The 12429-nt window shown below is 39.8% G+C and overlaps 1 pseudogene; it reads right to left on the reverse strand.

Moving 5' to 3' along the window:
- The window catches only part of LOC129072017 (40S ribosomal protein S4, X isoform-like), a 132826-nt pseudogene extending 124083 nt beyond the window's left edge, over positions 1-8743 (reverse strand).
- Between the last annotated feature and the right edge of the window lie 3686 nt (positions 8744-12429).

Consider the following 12429-nt stretch of genomic DNA (forward strand, 5'->3'; position numbering starts at 1 on the left):
AGAAAGTGCATAAAATTATCCCTTACTTCAGGATTTAATTATAATTTATTTATATTTTAATATCTCACTTTTATGGAATTTTGTGGATTTTAAGTGTTTTCTCCAACTCATTTTTCAGAACAAGCCCTCTTCTCTCTATATCAAATACATCCTAACTGGCTACACTTGACTCTAAAGCTCTATATTAGAAGGACACAAATTCATTTAAGAAGCTAATTATGTGAAAGCTCTGAGTAGTGTTTATAAAGATGGTAATGTCCTCTTTCTTAACACGGGTGGTGGTCATGTGGGTGTGTTCATTTTGTGATAATTTATCAAGCTGTACACTTATGATTTGTGCATACTTACCTCAATACAATAATTTAAAAGTTTGTATTCATGAAGAGCCTCGACATCCCCTCCCCGAACACATGCCATGCCCGCCCCCCAAAAATAATTGATTTCCCAAGGGAATTTTATTCTCCCTCCCCTAGAGCCCTTATTTTTTGCCCTAGGGACGTTAGTTCTTCAACCTCAATCCTAAGAGATTGTTTTTAGAGACTTCCTCTCATCAGATATTCTCTCTTGAGGCTTTTCCCCTCCACGGGCTTTCTATAGACTGGACTCCTATCTTCTCTAATAGGTCCCAATCTTTTTTTAATATCTCAGAAACAATGTAAAAGATGTTTCCTTCATTTTTTCCCTCACAATGCTGTCTCTGGCTACCCTTGCTGCTGCCCACAAAGCTTTAGGTGTCCTTTCACAGTTGCAGGCTAGGTGGCTCTCTCAGGCTCCTCTTCAAGAAAGGCTCACAGAAAATGACTAATTGGTCATTTTTTAATCCTATGCCTCTTTCTCTCTCACTTCTCTCTCTCTCTCCCTCCCTCCCTTCCTGTCTCACTATATAGTTCTAGAAAATGAGTCCTAAAGTGCTTAGTAACTGCATGAAAAATTACTGCTATTAACATTCTTCCATTTTTAATTTGATATCTATAAGAACCCCCTTGGTAAGGTTGTTGTCGAGGTCAAATGAAATAATCTACATAAAATGTTTAGTACAAGGCTAGACACATGGTAATCACTCTTTAAATAGGGAAAGAGGTGGGGGGAAGGCAGAGACAAATGTATTTAAAAAGTAAATAAATTAATTAAAAATAAATAAATAAATAAATAAATAGAAGCTCTTATTATTATTAGCAGTAGTGTGATGAGCTAAGGTTGTTTGCTTGTTTGTCTGTCAATAGGGTCTACTCAAATTTTTAATCTATGCAAATTATTATAATGTTGAGAGAACAAATAGCAGCTATTACTTATTGTCTTCTATATCACGCATTATTAGCTACTTTACGCGAATAATCTTATTTAAGCCCCTAGCAATCCCATAAAATAGACATTGGGATCCCATTTTAAACTGAGAAACTTGTGCACTTACAAGAGGTAAGCCATTTTGCTGGGTCATTAGTTAATTAAATTGATCATGGGGAGGCACTTTCTTCTGAAATAACCCCCTTTTTGCAGGACGTGCATCCTGCCAGGTGGTGGCACGGCACTCAACGTCCCCCCACCCCCACCAGAAGCTGTTGGGCCCCCATTGGGCCCTGTAAGAGTTACAAAAGAAATCTCAAACTGGGCCCTGCCTCCAAGAATCTGACAGTGGGTAAGTCAACCCTGCTGCAACCTTGCCCAACATTTTGTCATTGAGACTTAAAGTTTTGTAGTCTTCAAGTACCTGATTATCTTCCACTCTTTTATGTTTGTTGCCTTTAGCATCTCCTCCATCATCCCAAACCAAGTATCCTCTTAAGAAATTGTGACAAATGTACAGACTGAAGTTTATTTTCTAGTGCAAGAATCTTCAGAGGTCTGGGATTGTAGACACGCTCTCCTAAGACTTTCCGGGATAAACTTCCTTCCTGCTTTTACTGCAGGAGTACTCTACAAAAGAAGGTAGGTTTAAGCTGATTCAGCCACTGTAACGACAACCCTGCTGGCCATGATCAATGCTTTATGTCGCGGAAGCTACTTATTGCTAAGTCTCTGATGTCCTTTAAAATATGCTTTTTTATTTTAAGAAGGGGAATGTGGCATAAACCAAGAATGAAGGATTGGAACCCAGTTATACACAAGCAACATCTAATACCTGTTCTAATAGCAACTACTTCATGTATTTCTCTTTAGTTATTCATATCAATATCATTATCCAACCTGCTAATGACTTTCCTTGAAGAGGTTATTTACTCATCTGCTTGGCTCTAGTTACAAAGGATGCACCACGTCTCTTGAAGTAGAGCTGGCTTCTTCTTAAGGCTTTGTAAAAACTTGAACAGAGAAGGATAAAGCCTTTTTTATGGGAACCATCCTTTATATCAATTACACTTCTGCCCTGTCATGAATTATGACGACCTATTCAGGAATGTCTCCGCCATTCAGAATGTGGAAAACATGCCACTGGGAAGCTCAGCTCAATGGCAGTTCTGGCTTTGGCCTCGGGCTGGACGCCACTCATGCACAATATGACTCAGACTCCCTTCTTGTAACGCCTTATCTCTAGACACCATTCTCCATGAATCCCTTTTCTATTTGTAATCACTTGTAATCCTTATGCTCCTCTGTCTGACCTTCCCTTCCCACAAAAATTCAGAAAATATGCACTTAATAAACAAACAAACCCATTGACAAAGACAGATGTATTCAAGGCAGCTTTACCAAAATTCAGCTTCAAACTGGTATGTAACAAAATTCCAGCCAAAATGCTCATGTGTAACTCCAGCCAACTATTTTATTGAAACCAATTCAAAGCCAAACATTTTCTGAATGCCTACAAGGCAACAAAAATAATAAATAATGTTTGGCTATCTTTCACACTGTGGGGGATTTAGAGTCCCAATTCCAAAAGAACAAGAAGACAAGGTAAAAAGAGGAGGACTTGAAAAAGGTTATTGCATGGAGGGTGAATCCCACTCTGAAATCAAAGACAGATGTTTGTTGGGGGAACCCTCAGCATGACAACACAACTGCTAAGAAATCAGGACACAGAGGGCAGTCACATTGAATAGGTTCTTAAATGTCTCCTCACCCTCACCCACCAGCACGTTTTCAGTTGGTTTTTGTAGATTTTCTGTCTTTGTTTTGAGTCAATTTCCAAAAGGGGACTGCAAAAGACATTGAATTATGACAAAATTAGTACTATACAAGCACCTGTGTGAGTTTGAGTGCCCAAAGACCTGAGATGTTTGAGAATTTAGACTTAAAGGCTAAGAGAAGACAAGATTTCTAAGCAACATGTTTTGAATGATAGTGCTCATGTTCATAAAGAAAACTGAATTATAAATATAGGTTATATCAATTCAAAATACCATGTAGTTCTGAGAAATCATAAATATCATGTAAACTCAGAAGCCCCTTAATGTAGAAATAGAGACACCTCTTGACCTACACCTAGTATACTCTGTTACATGAATTAAAAAAAAATCAGTTACTCAAGCAAGTTACAGAAATACATGTGAAAAACTTCTAGAAAGGACAAAAATAATAAGAAGACATAAGCATAAAAAATAAGAGTAGAATTTGGGTACCTTTTCTAAAATCTAGAGGTTGGAAATTTGAAGAAAAGGAAACATAATTGAGTTAACCAAAGCAGATGGTAGTAAAATTAGAATAAAACTAGAGTGTATTGAGTATCTATCAGATTCTGTACTAAGAAATATTATCACATTTCGTTCTTAACAATCTCATGCACAAGTATTAACAATGCAGAAACAGAGACTCCAGTAAACAAAATAAATTTGCTGTACAGCCCACCGCTAGTAAGTGGTAGAACCAGGAATCACATTATGCCTACCTTACTCCAAAGCTCATGTGCTATGTCCACAGTCAAGTTTGCAGCAGGAAGGATAACCCTTCCAAGTTTTCAGAAGGTACTCAGATAATTCAAGCTTTGAATAAATAATGCTGGTTTTCAGGGAAGTATTAAAAATTGCCACAAGCTGAACAAACCCAATGACCTCTTTTTGTTACATCCAAATAAAAATCTATAGAAAGTCTCCAACAGAATAAAGATCACAAATGTATACATTGCCACACCCCCAAAGATGACTGCAGAAACATCTTATTATGGATTTCGAAGTTCCTTCCTTTCCTTTGGTAAAATCCTGAAAATATTTACACAGGATGTATAGATAATATTAGAAATAGCTTACTCCCTGATGCTTCACCCTGCTACTATTTTTTCAGTTTATCCGGCCTATACTATCTAGCACATTTGCATAACTTTGTTACCAAACCACTTCATATCAGTTTCCTCCTTTTTCTTTTTAAATGCCCATCACAACAACCCAGTAAGGTGGGCAAGGCACCAAAGTGAGTGTCTGTGCTTGCCCTTCAGAGCCCTCACCACTGCAGTTGCAGGCATGACGCACCCTATGTCTTAGGTTCACCCACAGCTATCTCATCTTCCCCATCAACGTACAGTATTTCCATTTTTGATCTTCTTTTTCTAATATTTTCCAGCAGAGGGAAGAAGAACTACATACATCCTTTTTCTCCCTATCTCTTTATAGTCACTCTTCAGTATTACTCCTTCTAGGGAGAAAGGAAAATCATGTCTAAGGTTAAGAGGAAAGAAAAAAAGGAATCATCATGCATGTTGCTTTGAAGTGGAGTTTGGTTCATACTAACCTCGTGAAAGAAAAGACATGAGAAATGACAGGCCCTTGTGTTTTATTAGGATAAAATCTATTTATTTTTGATCCTGAGCAATCTGACTCCAGGAATAAACTTAGAAATATAGTTTAAATGTTAAATTCCTGTGAACAGACAGTTTTATTTTTCAAAAAGCGGCCTTTTACTTAAGAGCTCATATGAAAAACAATATTATATCCACTTGTTCTTTCTCAATTGTTCTGTAACTTTATATTTTCCTGAGGGTTTTTTTTTTTTTCATGAAAAGACATTTTTCTAACTCAGCAAATTACCACTATCCTAATTCAGTCAAGTCTCAGTTATTTAAGGACAAGTTATGAACTGGAATACATAATTCTTTGCGTCAACAAACATTTGATTTAGTTCAACAAATTTTTATTAGTAGTTATTAAATACCAGATGTTATGCTGAGAATTTTATGGCTGAGACTATAAAGATGAATAGACATGGTCCTTACATTTAGATGTTCACAATCTAATGAGGGAAGCAACATGTAAGCAAGAAAATGCCATATGTGTAGGAAGTGCCAAAATAGAGAGAGTACAAGTTGAACATAATCACAGAGAAGGGGGACTGAAAGAAAGTAGTGTCTGATATTATCTTAGATTCAGCATGTGCGTCAGTCCCACAAGGCATGCATGAATGACTGTGCATGTGTGCGTGTGTTAGAAGAGGGAGAGGGGACAGAAACCACTCCAAGTTTGAGCAAAGGCATTGTGCAGCTCATTGGACTCTTGCAACTTCGAGCTAGAACGTACAATGTAAGAGATGAAATGGTCTAGTATGAAATGTAGCTAGAAAGGCAGGGGAAATCCCTGGCAAAGTTCAAGTCCTGGCCCCTAAACCAGACCTACTGAATCAAAACCTGAGCGTGTGTCCTACGGATCTGTATTTATACCAAGCACCCCTGGTGCTTCTTATGCTCGCTGAAGTTAAATCCCTGCAGCAGATGATGGCGAACCTCTGCAGGCATCTCTTCCTCCCTCCTTTCTGATCTTTGTTCCTGCAATTGGTTAGCAACGCCCAGTGGACCGAAGGGGCTAAGACTCATGACTCAATTCCACTCAGGTGTAATGGAACAACGCAGGCAAAGGGAAGGATGTGGAAGCTGCCATCTGAGAAAAGGTGGCAACCTGGACTCTGTTGTCACACCTGCCTCTTTTGTGAGTACATGGTCATTACTTTTTAACTTATATAACTGTTGGTTTTCTTGCAATTAGGAAGTATTTTAGGGTGTTTTACTTTAGTATTCCCAAATTCTTCATAAAGTATATTTTAAGATGGTTTTTAAGTGATTGCTTTTACATTTACCAATACTCCTGTGTTTCTTATTATGTAAAGATCAAATAGAATATATCCTTTCTAAATGCAAAGATTATGCTTTTACAACATTACGTGCAATGATGCATATGTCAGAATGGGTGAAAATAAGGTTTCAATTCAGCAAGAGGCATAGCGTGACAATGTCTCACAATACTTCCATGCCAGGTCTTCAGCTGGCACACTCAGGGAAGAGCATGCTTCTGACCAAGACACTTGTGTGCCTCTGCTCACATGATTTTCTTCTTGCAGGTCTAACCTGGATGGCTGTGAGTTGGCTTAATCTCAGCTGGCAACTGTGAGATGCTCATACATTCCCCCACAGTGGTCTCTGGGATTATGCTAAACAGAGCAATTTCCTTGTCCTAATGGATCAAAAGACTTGCATGGCCACCAAAACTAGAGTATCAAATTTTTGTTTCATGACCAAGGGGGAAAAAAAGCTGTTATGGTTATTGTTTCGTGCTTAACCTCTTTTGATCTTACTAAAGTCTTTTTCTGAAGCCCTGTTGTACTGGAAAGGCAACTGGTCTTGGGAACTAATTTGCCTTTATTGGATTCACATGCTATTTAAAGTGTTCCTTCAATGCTACTTGGTTTTTTAAAAATTACAACTAAGGGAGTTTGAGTGTTAGAACCTAAAATGTTTTCCTTCTGAAAGCTTCTGAAAGTTTTTTGTGGGTGCTACTAACTTGAATTCCAAGCAGTCCCAAAAGAGGATGATCTCCCTCCAGGCTCTCCCTCCTCAAACTTCAACTGCTCAGAGAGTCACACCTAGCGGCTTTCCCTTATTGCTTCTGGGAGCGCTTGGATTTCAGCTGCCCTCATTGACATTGAAATTTAGAATCAGCTGTGGCTCTGGCTAAGGTCACTGCAAGACTTGAGCTGTACCTAGTGCTCACTCTTGGTGACTCCTGGAAACAGGAGCAGGAAACTGTATTCTGCAAAAACAAGGAGAACAAATCTAATTCCTTGGGGTAAATAATCAAGTCCTGTTCTCTTCTTCATTCACCCAACAACACAAAACAAATTAGATGGTGCAAACTTAGATGTAAGTTTAACAACAAAAATTATTAAAGATGCTATTTCAAAGATCTTTAATGGCACATAGCTTTCTGGGTATCTTCAGGAAAACAAAAAGGCCATATTTCTAGCTGATTAAATTACATTTTTGCCATTGAGGCAGATTAGTATAATATGATGTTTTAGGTTTTCTTGCCAGAAATTGATGTTGGGTAGTAGGAAGTCAGTTTGAGAACTAGTTATTCCCAGACTAACAGGATAAATACCAAACTATAAGCCAAAAAATAACTTGCCTCTGGTAAGAAGAGGGCTTCATATTAATTCTCAGGGTTCTTTAGGCCCTTTTAAAGCCACCGAAACTTTCCAAATGTCATATGTATCTTCCTACTAGTTGAAATAACCATTTTTTCAAAAATTAAAAAATTCACAATTCCAATTCTTGGTGGCAATTTTTCAAACAGGGTAGAAAATTCTTTTTTTTCCCAATAGGTAAGAAAATGAATGCAATCCAAAAGGTTAAGAAATGTTTTTTTAAAATAGTTGAGTACATACTGTGTGTCAGGAACTGTGCCTTTGGCCCTGCTTGTATAAGCAGGAGGCGTGTTGTTCTGTCTGTAAATGTAATAGTTTCTACATAAACATGCACCAGGGGAACTTCTGCAAATGCCAATGTTGAGGAGTGCACCTACCACGGATGAATGAAATGAGAATGCCTGGAGTGGGCCTAGCATTAGTATTTAAGCGCTACCAAGGGGGTTTTCATGTTCAGCCAGAAGTTAGAGTCACTGCATTTGAGCCCAACAAAAAGACTGTGGCTGGAATGGAGTGAGAGGAAAACTGGCAGGAAATGAGGTTGGAGGGGCAGTTGTGTGGACCATAGTAAGGATTTAGGGTTTTAATGTGAATGATTTGAAACACAAGTGGAATGTTTTAATTACAGAAGTGGCAAGACTTGTTTATATGTAACATAGGTCAAATAAATTTTCCTCAGGAAATAATCATGTATAAACTTCCTCTAAAGAAAAATAGTTATTCTGGGTTTCAAATAACTTCCTTGCAAGTAAACTTTAGGAGTGTAGACCACAAGATAGGCAGGTTCCTACCAAGAAGAACACTAGTATGAAAGATCAAAAAGAAAGCTGGCTGTTAAGGAATCAGGAGCCCCAACTTTTGGCAACTTATTAGCTGTGTTGTTGTTTTAAGGAAAAATCACCTATCTTTTTAGCCACATAGAATCTAAAATTCTAGATCTGCATTCAGGTAGTAATCAACAGCAAAACAAGGGAAGGATTTGACATCTCTGCCAATGAGACATTCAAAATATTGTTAGATGGAATTGGTTTATGCCACCCCTAACTGAAGGTGAAATACATCAGGGTCCCCAGCCTTTTAGTAGTTAGTCTCTGTCTTGCTCACTCTCTGAGACCTTGTTAGGGCTCCAGGGAACTTAGTCCTTGCCTTAGTCACCAGCACCAGCAGCGTGGCACTTGTTAACTCCTTCTCCCTCCCAGAGCAAGAAGGCAGAGCCTATTACCAGTCTTCGGGCCTGCACCTTCAGTGTGTGCTGAATCTGTGATCCTGAGCTACTGCTGTAAATACGAATTCTTTTTCTGCTCCGTACCAGTAGCCATGTCCTCTTCATCTTCCAGCCTGTATGTTCCTGTCTGACCATAGATCTCAGCTCACTGCGGCTTTGAGCATTGCTCATGTCAGACCTCATCTCTAGGCTTGGACTTGGCTTTGCCCTTAGGGGACACAGTTGATCATGTACCTGCCACAGCCCTTGGCTATCTAAGGTCCCATGCAAAGGGCACCCCAGAACTGCTTCTTTAGAGGCTCCCTGATTCTGCCCTCACCTGGTGTCCTTAGCATGTCCTTCAGCTGTAGTGCTCAAAAGCTCGTACTGAGTATTTCCTAAGAATCCCTGATTTCCTCCCCTGGTATAGACTTCCAGCCTCAAAATGTCCCACTGCCACACAGCTCTGGTGCCTTCCAGAGTGGCAGAAGTCCAGAGGTCAAGTGATTTCTCTTCTGATTTCCTGGCTTTCCATACTACCCATCAGTCCCCCAACTGAGCAAAGGTTTCTTCTGAGTTCATTTCCCCCAATAACTCTCGAATGAGCCTCCTTAGTGCTCGAAATCAACATTTCAGTCCTGGCCCTTTAGCTGCTGCAACAAGCCTTGTACTGTGAGGAAGTCCCAACTTGAGAGCAGCTAGATGGTCATCCTTGTGTCACCAAAGGACTTTTTATCTTCTACATCTGAATGGATGTAATAAGGAACATGGGCAGTTCCAATCAGGCCGAAGTTCCATTTGCCACCAGGAAAGCCTGTGAAGCCACTGAGAGTCAAAACAGCTGGAGACATCCGAGCAGCATCCCCATCCCCGTAAAAGCTGCAAAATAGCCCCAGGCTTCTGATATCTGCCTTCTGTGGACATCCACAGGGAGCTTTCGGTGACTCTCCCCGTGTTGTGCTACTGGAGGATGAAGAGTTATTTGCTGAATGCTCAGAAAGTACCATAGTTGTCTTCCTTTGGCAAACCTCCTTCTCCCCACCCTTCCCAAAATCAAAAGAGCAACAAAGCAAAAATGAGCTATGCTTTCCGTGGTCATTACAAGGTCTCCATGAGTTCTAAAGATGCCCATCCTATCCAGGCCAGAACTCTCTTCTGTTAAGGTAGGACAAGGTTAAAGAAAAATTTCCTGGTCACAGTCTCAATTGTATATTAGCTAGAGCCCCTCAAGTGTGATAACCCCAGCAGGTACCCAATTTTCTGGGTAATCCTCATAGGCTGAACTTCTAAGCCAACGACATTGTTTAATTCATATTCTCAAAACTTGCTGTACTTGTGCCACATACTCTGCTGGCAGTGAACATGGTGATCTGAAGTGGGTAAGGACAGGGAAGGTGCTAAGTTCAGCCAGCCTGCTTAGAAGACCAAAAAGAAACTCCAGCTTCAAGTTATGCTCCCTGTAGAATATAGCTGTTTTCATTTTCTACTCAGTAAGGACTTAATGCCAATGAGGTACCAGGTTCTGATTAAGAATGTAGCTGTGAACAAAGCACCCTTGCCTTCCGTTGGGAGGAAGAGTTAGCTGTGAAGCCAATTACTTTGAAATACTTTCATTGTAATTATGAATGGTGAAGTGCTGTGAGCAAGGTATGGGGAGGCCTCATCTAGACTGAAGGTGAGGTAGAGATTTGAAGAAGGTGTGAGTAGGAGTTATGGGAACAGTATGGTGAAAATCTTGGGAGATGAGAGATCGGTCAATTCTAGGAACTACCTGTCTGACAGCCTTGTCACCTGGAACGGACATACCAGGAGGATCCCTCTGAAAAACCTCAGGGAGATGCTCTGAAAAGTGTGACCTTCCACTTTTTAGTTCTATGATGGGCATCACAGTTACTGGAAGATGCCCTTAGTCGATGCAATGCTCCAAAGATTAAAACTGTGACCTGGATTTTAGGATTCCCCTCTTTTATGATGGCCCATCTCTGTGTTAGCTTCTCTTGCTACCGTTTTTGCACTGTTAACAGGTATACGAGCTATGTTTGCAAACTAATGTAATCCAGAGAACTGCAGAGTTTCTGTTTTATGATTTTTCTAGGGTAAAAGGGAATGAAAAGAGGAAGTTGCAAATGTACGCTTTAAAGACCTATAGTAATATAATGATGTCTAACAAGCAACATTCCTGCATGCCAGTAAGTGGTAAGACTTGAACTTCTCTAGGTGCCTGATTCTGGCCTTTTCCTTCTAGATCACCACACTCACTTATCACAGTCCCATTTAAGATCACTAGTTTCCAATAGCCCACATAGCGTCAGAACAGGCTAGGGCAGTATTTCTCAAATTAGAGTTCCTGGACTATATCACCAAGGATCTGGTTAAAAATCCAAATTCTTGGGCCCCATCCCAGATCTCCTATCAGAAACTCTGAGTGTGTCTCAGCAATCCATAGTTTAACAAGACCTCTGGATAATTCAGCTGCGTACACAAGTTTGATAACCTCTGGCCTGTGTAGGACTTTCCACACACTCCCCTGAACCCCTCTTCCCTACAGTAGTTTGTAATGAAAGATGACATTCCATATCTAACCATCCAGGCCACCATATTCCAGTCCTCAGGAGTTTCAAAACTTGTTGCAGTCTTATACGAGGCACTCCAAATAGTTAATAAAAGCCTTGAATCTTGACATGGGGGCAACTGGACTCCTGTCCCATTACTTTTCTTTTTTTTTTAAAAAAAAAGATTTATTTATTTATTAGAGGGGAAGGGAGGGAGAAAGAGAGAGAGAGAAATATCAATGTATGGTTGCCTCTACGGCATCCCCTATTGGGGATCTGGCCTGCAACCCAGGCATGTGCCCTGACTGGGAAATGAACCGCGACCCTTTGGTTCACAGTCTGGTGCTCAGTCCACTAAGGGACACCAGCCAGGGTCCATTACTTGTCATAAACGACGCTACTTAGAGATCACACAGAGTATATTTTGCAACCATCGAATTTTGAAGGACCCTATTCTTCACCTACTTTTATTTCCTTATCACATTCTTCCTGCTCAATAAAATGATACAATACCAAGTAATGTCCCTGCTGGTATTAGAGTTGTTACCTCTAACCCTAATTTTGTCAAATCTAGCTGTAAAAACTGAAACTGTAGCTACTAGAGAGGCCATGAGAGCGATAGGATAATATCATGACGAGCTGACTTTTTGGGTCCTTCTCCTGCTGTTCCTTCTCCAAGAGAGGTCTTTAGGGTGCCCAATACCATTCTTCTCACAAGTCCTTTGGCTTACCTAAATATCCTGCATGAAAAGCATATAAACATTAAGGAAATATCTGTTAAACAACTGAGATAACATACTTGATTATAGATAAGAACTTTATTTAAAAAAGAGAGAATAAGCTAGAAATTATGTCCCTGGAATACTTTAATGTATTCCAAAATTTCACCATCTGTAAAACAAAAATATGAAGAAAACAACTCTCAGTCCTATTTGGGATCCAGATAAATGAAGACAGAGAGCAATCGGGGGTGGACTGTCCTCTCTCCATTTTGTGATCTCCAACACTCAGCTCCTCTTCTATTCTACTTCCAAATCTCCTATCCAATTACTTCCTATTATTTATGTTAACCCCGTGGAAGTTCCCCAGACATACTCCAGAAGTCCCGCTGGGCAGAAGGATGGATTTACTGGAGGCCTTCATTCATTCTATATTTGGGGGACTCTAGAGAATTAATTAGAATTATCTAATAAGATTGTCAAAACCAAAATGATCAATAAAGTAGGAAACCAATAACATTGTTGGGGTTGTATGTTTAGCCATTACATTCTTCTTGGTGCCATGTACCTACTGTATCTGCTAATCCTAAGTCAACCCTTATCAGTTCAGTGAGCTAGA

This window comes from Pteronotus mesoamericanus, unplaced genomic scaffold (assembly GCF_021234165.1).
Source record: "Pteronotus mesoamericanus isolate MK-2021 breed Mesoamerican mustached bat unplaced genomic scaffold, CSHL_Meso_final contig_291, whole genome shotgun sequence".
NCBI lineage: Eukaryota > Metazoa > Chordata > Mammalia > Chiroptera > Mormoopidae > Pteronotus > Pteronotus mesoamericanus.